General features: G+C 35.1%; 1 protein-coding gene across 3 annotated transcripts in view; it reads right to left on the bottom strand.

Annotated features, from left to right (window-relative positions):
- Positions 1-317: 317 nt before the first annotated feature.
- Positions 318-11,995, bottom strand: part of LOC149804832 (uncharacterized) — a 34,975-nt gene continuing 23,297 nt past the window's right edge. For 2 of the 3 annotated variants that reach the window (XR_016416799.1, XR_016416798.1), the window contains exon 2: positions 318-3,556. The gene's annotated coding sequence lies outside the window, so the exon portion shown is untranslated. Of the gene's footprint in view, positions 3,557-4,598; positions 5,486-11,995 lie in introns of all 3 variants that reach the window. The other variant, XR_016416800.1, reaches the window with a different exon arrangement.

Below are 11,995 nucleotides of genomic sequence, written 5' to 3'. Positions count from 1 at the left end.
TGCATATCAGGGTCATAATGAAAAATTGCTTATAAAAGTAAAGTCACGAAAGTCTTTTTTGTCCATCTTCTTCTGAATAAGACCTTGTCAGACCCTTTGCATGTGTACCTGGGCTCAACTGATCTACTTATTTTGTTTGGTTCATGAGTCAATGACTGGTGGTAAGACTAATGAAACTACCAATTTACATGGGAAAAGCACAGGTGTAAAGGAATTTCAACCTTCCGATTGGATTGATGAGAAAGAAAACATAACCAAGACTAAAAGAAAGAAAGGTGAAAGAGCATGTCAATTTGTTTTCAATGAATAAAAAAGCCTTTTCTTTTTTCAAAAATCGCCATATTTAATAATAAAAATGAGCTTCTCTAACTCAAAACCATAAAACAAACATGCAATGTTTTAAACCTAAACATGTTTCCAAGGTTAACAAGTCTGGTTGAAATTTGTGTCAAGATTAATATAGCAGTTGCCGAGGGACACAAAATGATGCACGATGGACAAAAGGCAATACCAAAGCACAAAATAAGGCGTTAATAGCAAAAGCTCACTTGGCTTTACAGCCAAGTTAAGTAAAACAAGAGCTCCTTGAAACAATGATACTCCGCTGGCTGAAATGAATTTCCAGGAACCAACGACTGTTTCTTTCTGTTAACTGATGGTGTGGAAACTATCTCTGATATTCTGGAGGAAAAAGACATATTTCAAAATGGCCACCATGAGAACCATAATGGATGCAAGATTGGGGCCATTTTTTATGTGAAGTTTTCTGGTGAAAACCCTATGTCAATATGACCATTCATTTAGGAAGAGTAGAGATACAATGTTTTTCAAGATAGTAGCTATCATACTGTCTGTGCAGATTGGCATCATTAAAGACCAACGTTACGTCATAGGGCTTGAACTTAGGTAACAAGACCAGGTAAAACCAAATAAGCATTCAAGTCTTCCAAAATATAAATCTACTTAAATAAAATATAAAATCAAACAATGTGAGAGAATTATAAATAACTTAAAATGTTATGATGGCTGCCATAGTGGCCATTGTGGAGTCACCTCCACAATGTTTTTATTTATGACCATTAAAAGCCTTTTGGTGAAAACCAAATGTCTATCCATTCAGAAGAATGCAAAAAAAAACAACAAATCAAGATGGCTACAATGGTAGCCATGCTGATTGGAAGATTGGAACCATTGTCATTTACTTTCATAGAAGCTTGATAATAAATCATCTGGTGCAAAACCACATGTCAATATGATTTTCCATTCATGAGATGACAGTAATAATATTTGTATGATGGTTGCCATAACAGTCACATCTAATGTCAGATCTGCACCACAAACAAAATAAAAAAGTTGTTTGGTTGCTTTGACCAACTCTTGCTAAATATGAACTATTTTTACCAGTGATGAATGAAAATGTATATACATGTGATGATTAGTGTCACGATTTTTTTAATACAGATAAATATGCATTAATGTTCAATAATATGTTGCTTTGACCAACTCTTGCTAATAATTGGGTTAGTTAATAAATATAAAAATAAAGAAGTTTCATATTTCAACAGGCAACAGTATCCAAGATCTCAGAAAGTCAGCTTAATGTAAACAAAGAACATAATTAACCAAACCTGAAATGTAGGTCACAGTTCTAAATTTTTTTGCAAATGGGTAAAACAAACTTAAAATAATTAATCAAATTTCATGACTGTATAAAAAATTTGTAAGGAAATATTAACTAAAGGCATAGTGATATACGTAGTCATGGGAGGATGAGACCAGGTCTTTGTGACTAACTTTGTCAGTTGATTACTGTACAAGTCTTAGTAAAATTGTTTGTGTCACCACTGTCAAACAAGAGATTGCGAGTTTCATTTAAAAAAAAAAAAAAAAAAGTTGGTATTTTTATCTTCAACTCCCATACCAGGTCAGGCAATTGTCCAAGGTTTGAAAATAAATGTGGCCAGTCATACTGACCAATAGATGCCAGTAAATGCCCATATTGTTTCCTCAAACAATGCAGTTTAAAGATGGTACAACTTTCCAAACATTAAGAATATTAGCAATGCAAATATATTAATACTAAATTCGATCTCCACCTTAAGCATAATCTTCATTTCAGCTAATAATACAAAAATTCAGTGTACAGTTGCTTAGTTATAATTTCTATAAAACTTTTTAAATGAACACAACACTATATGATAAAACAGTTAAAATTTTTTTAAAGTATTGTATATAAAGCCTCATTTCATGTAAGACTAATAAAATGGTTACCAAGTGCAACGAATCTATTCAACTGTTTTCAAATATTTTGTATGAAGAAATAAAAATATAATGTTCCTGGTCACATTAATAAAACAGCATGTTTTACCCAGCACACAACAATTATGGATGAACATGATTCAATGAGGGAACGTAGCCAGTTATCTTTACAAAAGGTGGAGCCACAGAAATACCTGGTCCCGATATTTGGTCATCTTAGGACTTTATCATTCCTCAGAACAATCTATTATTGATCAGTCTAGATATATTATTTTAATTAACTCATTATGAGACAATAAAAAAGTAAAACAACTTTGGGAACAGTTTCATATTTAAACCTTGATAAAAAGTTTTATCAACAACATCACCGATGCCTAGTTTGTGTAACCTACTGATTAACTAATTTGTTCACATAGATAACTTAGCTTAGCCAATTCCACCCCCCACCCCACCCCCAGACTAATTGGTAATAAGCCTAACGTCCACATGTGAAATATCATACATGTAATGGGTCATTTAACAGAAGGGGGGGGGAGGGCCAGAATCAGCTAGCTGATTATTCCCCCCCCCATAGTTTCTTATTATTAATAGGTTCTATCGTAATATACTTAAGGCCTACAAGTGAAATACCATACATAGAATGGGTCACTTAACAAATTGGAGGGGGGGGGGACATGTGAAATATAATACATGTAATAAGTTCATGTAACAAACTCATATCGGATTTATTTCAAATGAGCCATTATATTAAATTTAATACAGATTACAATTTCAGACTAATAACATTTCAAATATCACCTACATGGAATAAAATACAGCTTTTAATTATTGTTCATACTTCTTAGTAGTAGCCTAATACTATATTAAAATAGTCATTTGCAAGGTTTTGTTAATAAATTCCAGACTGAGTGAAAGGCTTGTGAACTCTTTTCCCTGATTGATAGAACCAAGGCGACATATGATATTAAGTAGAATTTTTTTTACTTCATCAGCACTTTTGTTGGGGAGACCTTCATCCTCAGACCATTTGAAAAAATGTATCTGTGGCTGCAATAATATATTTGTTCCCACTGTCTGTTATTGGAAGAGGACAGATAATATTGATTCCAACTAAACTCAACACTTTTGATGGCACTGGTAAGGAATTCAGAGGAGGTACTGCTTGTATTGGCCTACATTCAGTCTATTGTATTTATTGCAGTCACTGACATATTTTATTATGTTGATTCATCCCCATCCAGTAATACCCTTCCTGGCATTTCTCATATGTTTTGTCATGTCCACCATGTGTATTTATCTGTTAAAATAAAAATATAACAATTCAATTATATTTCAAAAGTACAAGAAAAGAATGTTTACAATTTATAATTATGTACTTTGTGTACCACAGAGAGAAAGAAGAGAGTAAGAGCAAGAGCTAGAGAGAAAGGAATTTAGATAGAAAAAGAAAAGAAGACAGAGACAGAGGGAGATAGAATGACAGGAAGAAGAGTATATGAGAGTTCTAGAGGCAGATGGTGAAAGGAGAGAGAGAAAAAGTGAGAGAGGAAGACAGAAAGAAAGCGATAGGAGAAGAAAGAGAGAGTGAAAGGAATAGACATAGAAGAAAAGTGAGAGAGAGAGAGAGAGAGAGAGATAGAGGAGATAGAAGAAGACAGAGGAAGAAAGAGATAGGAGAAGAAAGAGAGCGAGAGGAATAGACGTAGAAGAAATGTGAGAGAGAGATAGAGGAGATAGAAGACAGGAAGAAAGGGAGTAGAGGAAGAGAAAGAAAGAGGAAGACAGACACAGAGGAAGTGGCAGAGAGAGAGAAAGGAAGATAGGACAAGAGGGAGGAAGAAAGGGAAAGGGATTAAGAGGACATGAGAGAAGACAAAGAGGAAGACTTAAGGAAGAGAGAGAGAGAAAAAAGACAATGGAAAAGAGAGACAAGAGAACATAAGACGGGGGAGAGAAATGAAGATAGAGAGAGAGGAAGAAAAGATGAAGAATGAGAAGAAAACAAGAAATATGGAGATAGGAAGCAAGGATGACAAAGAGGAAGAGTGAGAAAGACAGAGTGGAGGCAAGAGAGAGAGAGAGTTATTAAGATAGAGAAAAACAGAGGAAGACGGAGAGCAGAGACAAAAAGATTCCACTCCTGGAATGATGATGGATAATTGATTTTGATAGAGTACGGATGTATCAATATATTAAGTAGCTTAGCAAGTAGTGTTATATTGGTTTTTCTGTGTGTGGACTACAGCCAATAGACCCAGGCTCTGTACATGTTATCCGAGTATCTTAGAATTTTGCAATAATATTATATTATGATTAATAATTTGTTAAAGTACACTTACCAAAATGAAAGCTTGCTAGGACTGCTGATACTTCATTTCTTCTAAGAAGTCATCTTTATAAAGTATACCACTGCTTGCAGTAAAGCCTTTAACCCCAATTCACTCTTTCTCTTACTGTGAGCTTTGAAAGCTACCATGTTTGCTGGGTAGGTGCCATCATTAGCATCCGATACTATATCAATGTATAACTTGTCATCCATGATTGTGAGTCAAGAAGTAATATTAAGGATATTCAACTTTATTTATACCAAGATTTTATGCCACCAGATGTTCTTATAAATGGGATTATAGACCAATTTCCTGTAGGGAACACCTGGAATTACCTGTGATAATTACTACATATAGAATGGTTTGGTCTCACTAGAGCGCATCCCATTTTAGTGCCACTCAGTGAGGTGCTGAAATTTTTTTTCTTCTCATTAGGGGTAATCCCATTAAGGGACCAAAAATCTCACTAGAATGCATTCACAATAGGGCGCGGAGAAAAAAAATTAAGTTCAACAAGATTGAATTGCCATCACGTTTGATGTGATATATATATTATAATATACATGTACAAGAATGGCGGTATCGTCACTATTAGAAAATAATTACTAGACACAAACTAGAGAACCTTCAATACATAATTTTATACAACTATTATACCTTACATCGGTTTATTCTTTTTTGATAAGTACATGTATGACGCTTGTGTTATTCCCGTCCCGTCAGCCTAAAATTGTTTAAGATATATTTTGGCTGGTTGGCGGGTATATTTCAACAAACATCATCCGAACATCTGCATCTACTTACATCAATTCGTAACAAGCAGGCAAGTTCTGACATTACACAACTGCAAATCACTGCAGGACAAGAAGTGGTACGTCCAAACAAGAAATATTTGGACACTGAAAAATGCATTCAGATACTAATAGTAATGTACAACGATGGGAGGATTGATGCTATTGAACTGATAACTGGTATTAGCCATATTCTGAATCAACCAATTTAAAATAAATATAAAGTTACAGTTAACAAATGTGTTTTTCATTCTGAATCAACCCATTTAAAATAAATATAAAGTTACAGTTAACAAATGTGTTTTTCATTATTCGCGCTCTAATGGGATGCACCCTAATAAGATTAGCTCCAGTAAGACAAAAATATTTTTTGCACTCTAGTGTGATAAGCTCTAATGGTTTGCGCTCTAATGAGACGTTACCATATAGAACATATGACATTTCTGGTGAGTTTTGCAATAGACAAGTTTTGTGGCTTTATTTGTTTTCAAAATCTGACCACTATTCCCTGATCCACTGAACCCCCAAAATATCAGTTAGAACAATAACATTCACCTGTAATCATCACACCTGTGACACTTTTATTAAAAATATAAAAGTAAGGAACACCTAGAATACTTACAATACTGGTTGCAAACTTCCTATTGTTTTCTTTTTAATTTACAATTTCAATAAAATACAAAATCATTTTATACATGTTAATAAGAACTGACAAATTGGGACAATCATATTTCTTCCAAGTGATACCTTACAAAAGTTATATTTCCTCATCTTATATTCTAATTATATATAAAATCCAAACAAAATATGGAAAAAATATAACCCTCTCAATGAAGATTGGACATTTATATTTTTGTTAATATGGAAGGTTGTAACATAAATATCTATTTTAATATGATTGGTTTTAAAAACTAATATATTCATTGGAAAGGCAGAGATTTATTCTTATAAATTTTTTAAACTAAGTATCTGTTTTCATAAATTTAGTTTTGCTATTTAAATGTTCTAATGGTGTAATTGGCAGGGGGGATAATCACCTAACCAATTCTTTGGAGGGGGGGGGCGCACACTTTCAGCTGGAAGGGGGAAAGAATTTGCTAGCCTGGCAAAACTTTCAGAGCTGGGTACATTTTACTACTATACCAGTCCTGTACTTTGAAGTTTTTGTGCAAATGCATAATTTCGACAAATGGATCAAGGTTTCTTTGAGGCAAATTATACAGCACCTTTTGTGAACAGATCAGACAGGTAGCTTACATCAGGGACACAATCTTGATTTAGAGGGAGCCTAGTCATTGTGCTATCAGGTTCTTTTTTTTCTTTAAGCTCTACGTGAATCCTAAACAAATCTTGTGTGAAAAGTAAAATCTGAGAAACTTGCAATGCTGTGTTCATTCATGGTACCAGAAGTTCTTCAATTAATGGCTACACACACAGTTCACACTGCAATAGATAGATTTCTGTAACTGCATGCCACAGTGTTGTCTAGTGAGTTCAAGCTGTTATAAACAGATAGATAACAAAACTTGTATGCATGTACTGTTAATCTGCACTGACATGCTTAAACTTTGGGCACATAATATTGCCAGTTACAAAATCATGCAAAAACAACTCAGAATTAATGTCATGGCCATAAACTGTTATGATCACAACTCAAGGGATCTGACCCTACTCCCCCTGGCAACAATATGCTAAACCTGTTTAAGAGAAACTCAGTATCCTTTAATTTATTTATAATTTAATTAAAGAACCAATATCACAATTTGCAAATAGTACAATCTAGATGCATTTTTTAAATATAAATTCATAATTATAAAAAGCATACAATTACTAGGTTCTATGCAAAGAAAAATGACACTACATTATACCAGTATTGTACATCTCTTTTACACCCCAAACACAACAGTAACTGGTGTTATAACTCTATGGTCTTAAACTAAGTATCAGAATATGGTGAAAACCAACAAGCTTTTCATAAAATTCAACAGATAATTTATTTCCCTAGAACACAAAGTGAAAGTTTAACAGGAACATACACTACAGTGAATTACATCCCAAATAGTCCCAAAAATTCTAATTTAAGTCCAATGGGTATCAAGTATTTCAAATGAATTCCAGTAGTATTCCAAAAGAAATTCGATACTGAATGCACTGATGTGCCAGAAGTTAGGAAAGGTAAAAAGGTGCTGACAGTCTTGATGTAACACAACAATATAATCCAAAATATCCTTGAATAAATTCACAATAATTCCAAGATAGTAATTTAGTCCTAAAATCAAAGAGCACTTTGTAATTACAATCAATAATTGAAATAAAAAAATTAAATCTTCACAAAATATAACTGAACACAACTGATTCCACTAGACTGATGTTAAGATATGGAATGAATTATTCTGAAGTAAACAAAATATATATATAACAAAAGGCAAGACACAATAACATAACCTGGATGACGGTGAAAAGTTCATTTTCCCATTAAATTCACAATAATAATAATAATAATGAGGACTTTGTATAGCACCTAATCTGTAAAAGCACTAAGCGCTTTACAACATTAGCTGTGTTTTGAACTTTTTGACGTTTTTGGAGTAGATATTGAGAAGAACCAGACAGAATTTAGTTAAAATAGTCCAGTCTTGAAAGTACAAATGAACACACAAGTGTTTTCGTGGCATCAACTGAAAGATATTTGCGAATTGAGCTGATGTGTCTCAGCTCAAGATATGCAGCCTTGCATATGTTCATGACATGTTGGATGTTGGTGCAATGTGAGAGTACTGTCCAGAGTAACACCTTGGTTTCATACTGATTGTGTGAATTTAATGTTGGTGTTACTGATATTTATTGTTTGAGGTAAAGGATGTGAATGAGAAAGTCTTTGTGTTGTAATCAGAATGGCATCAGTTTTATCATCATTCATCTGCAGCTTGTTACAAATCATCCATGATTTCACACCAGAAATGTGCCTCTCTACAACTTTGACGGTAGCATCAACTTCAGCAGGGTGGCTAGATTTGTATATCTGGGTTGTCATCAGCGTACAATTGGTGAGACACTGGATGATGATATATGACACTTGAGAGTGGCCAAGTGTATAGAATGAAGAGAACAGGTCCAACAACAGACCCTTGTGGAACACCACAACATAGATCAACTGGGCTTTAGTGTATTCCATTTGCAGACAGAATTTGTGTCCTGTTGACCAAGTAGGACTTGAACCACAGTAAGGCTGTATCATGAATGTCAAATACATGCTGGAGACGTGAAATAATATATCATGGTCATTGTGTCAAATGCTGCAGACAAATCAAAGAGGGTGAGAACTGTAATCTTTCCATTATCCAAAGCAGACAGAATGTCACTAACTACTTTTAGAAGAGTAGTTTCAATACTGTGGCATGGGTGATATGCAGATTGTACATTGCTAAAAACACTGTTTGAATTCAGAAGAGATACAAGCTGGGATAGAACAACCTTCTCTAAGATTTTTTATATGAATGGGAGATTAGAAACTGGGCAGTAGTTCTTTAAATCGTTATGGTCGAGTGTTGGTTTCTTCAGCAAAGGCTTTACAATGGCAGTTTCGAAAAATTATGGAAATTCCCCGGATGAGGGAGAGGTATTAATAGCATCAGTTAGTGAAGGCAATACTGGACCTAAGCACTCAAGCAGCATTGATGTTGGAATTGGATCAAATTCACATGACTGTGGTGCACTCTTCATCAGGATTGTATGTACGAAATCCATAAAGACAGGTTCAAATGCTGTTAATGGTTGCTTCTGTATCCCAGCTGTATGGTGATGAGTCAACTGAAACTGGTGTCAACCTTGTGTCTAATGGTTTGTAGTTTGTCACAGAAGAAATCTGCAAACATGTCCTGAGGGTCGACTGGAGAGAAGGTAGTTGGAAGTGGTGTAGATTGTTTCCTTGACATTAGCTTCCATGATCTTAGTAGTGTAGTGGGCTGATTTCACTGCATGGACTATATTTGTGACATTCTTCTTAGCGGCTTTATAGATTTGCTTATAAATAGTGAGTCTGGTGGAAAACCAAAACCTTTCAGCTTTACGGCGGTCTCTTTTAGCAGTGCAAAGCTGGTCCCTAACACTGCTATACCATGGAGAACACTTTTGAATTGATACTCTGCACTTGGTAGCTGGGGCATGTTTGTCGAGCAATGAATGCTGGCAGTTATCAAGTTGTTCTGCTGTAGGAGGTAAGCAAGTTGTTAGGTTTGCTTGTATGTCATGCATTAGTCTGCAAGGTTGCTTCCAGAACATTCTTCATTTAAAAAGGAAACAGACCCGTAACTCAACATCTGTAAACATGTTTATCTCTAAGTGATAATTATCTTAATATATAAACTAAAATCACAAACAACAGCAAAAACACAACAAACATTTGTGGCCAAATTTAAAAACTGTCAGTAGTTGCTGCATCACCCAAAGTCTGCCAAGCCATTTTATTTGCAGCAAGAAGCCTCATTTTCCTTCACCAGACATCACACTAGGCCTTTATTCCAACATCCTGAGTAGGAAAGATATTTTGCATGCCTTGGTTTCAATTCCGTATGATCCTGATATTATGCAAAGTATGTTTCATATGGCAATGTGACAGATGTCCCATGCTATATTTTGTAAAAGTTTCAATGGAAACATCTCTAAATATGGCTGAAATTATACGACACTTTACTTTTTTCATTAGAAATGAAAAACCATTTTTAACTCTTTAAAAGGCAATATCTTGCTTCTGACACACAATAAAGCATGGTGGGTAGGAATAATCCACTTGATCATGTTCAGAGATACATGCTTTAAGTTTTGTTTTGTTATTACCAAATGATATGATAAATGGTATAACAAACATCCATTCCCAAAATTATGAGCATCTTTCAGTGCATTCCCCAAGAATCAATAGCAGCCCTCATACCTCCATTATGGTGGGGGGCACCTCAAAAGTCGTTACCTACTATAATATCAAATATCTCATCTTTCACAAATCAAATGCAATCAAATGACAATTTTGATCCTTTTTACACAGTCAACCCAATTTTCTTCATGGAGTAACTGTGCCCATTTAACTCCAATATCAAAACAGTTCTTTGTTTAAAGCATGAGATGCAAGCCAACACAATTTTTGACCAGAGTATGGGATGCAGATCTCAAGAATGTGTCAAGGCGGGTAACATATATTTTTTTAGTCAATGTGAACTTGGAGTTTGAGCTCAAAACCACAAAATCAATAGATGTATTTCTTGTCTAAAATATGAGTCATCCTCAAACTTTGGTCAAATTAGGTTATAAAGTACTTTAAGTAATTTGTTGAAACTGTATTTGGGGATCTTTGCCCCCAAATCATTACGTGTCTTTAGTCTCAAATGCATGACATCCACAATCTCTGGTGTATAGTAGGTAACAAAGAACAGAAGATATTGTCAGCAAACTATATTTCCCTAAATGGTCAGTGACCCTGACTTCAAAATCAATGTAACAGTATGAATTTTGGAAGATGATTACTGTACCATAACTAAGTGGAATCTTGTTGCAGTCAAGGTGACATGTAACAATTAACTTTAGCATATAGGCTTGGCCTGCAACAAATAACTGCCTGTTAAAGATTGGATGTTCTGTTGCATGGGATAGGGCATGATTGATTTTTAAATAGGACCTGCTGGAATAATGGTTAGAGATATTGAAGAGGTGATATTAACGTGGGGTTAAGTGGCAGGAAACGCAACGTAGACAAACCACAGACAATTCTGTGCCATATGGATTGTGCGCGTGTGATGTGGAATTTTAATGTAGCTTTCACAATTTTACAGTCATATTGCTACAATTCTGCAGTATGGAAGTTTATAGTGATGTCTAGCACTAGGGTATCATGCCACGGACATGCTGCATGATGTCCCACACAGCCACATTATACTAGGCTGACCAGTCCTAACAGTAACCTCTTAATGCTAAGCGCCTAGCAATACAGCTGTTAGAAACACTTTTGTAAGTCTTTGGTATGACTCTGCTGGGGTTCAATCCCTCAAACTCCTGCATCTGAGGTGGACAATATAACCACTAGGCCACTGGAGCAGTCTGGTGTCATTTGGAAACAAGTGTCTAAAATTAGTTTTTCCTGAAGAGTTATTAATAAAGGCGGACCAGAGAGAATTATTCTAAGTTAAATGAGGAGTGTGCTTCCATGACAAAATTCAATGTTTTAAATATTCTTCCCCAAACGTTTTGGCAGTCCAAATTTTTCTGAGAAAGTGGATGCCCCACTCCAAAAAAAAGAGCAAGTATGTTTTCTCATTAAAACATTGTCCATGGGATGGGTGTCTGGAAGTGAGGGACACAAATACATTCAGTCACAGAAAAGACAGCGTGTCTTGGAAAGCATAAGGGGAAAAGAGTTCTATATGTAAACCAGTGGGGAAAGAGAACAGACAACCAGGTTATGGCGGAAGACCCAAATGAGGCTGGAGAGAGAGAGAAAAGAGGAAAAGGAATACAGCGACTCTGACCTTTCACAAACACTGAATTTGGAAGGAGACGCAAACAGGTTATGCCGGCATGCTGAGCAATGAGTTTAATTGTTAACTCGACTCTATGATCAAATTTGTTTTA

Source organism: Sinohyriopsis cumingii, chromosome 2 (assembly GCF_028554795.1).
Source record: "Sinohyriopsis cumingii isolate HCF-2022 chromosome 2, ASM2855479v2, whole genome shotgun sequence".
Classification (NCBI taxonomy): domain Eukaryota; kingdom Metazoa; phylum Mollusca; class Bivalvia; order Unionida; family Unionidae; genus Sinohyriopsis; species Sinohyriopsis cumingii.
This window is presented reverse-complemented; position numbering and strand designations above follow the sequence as displayed.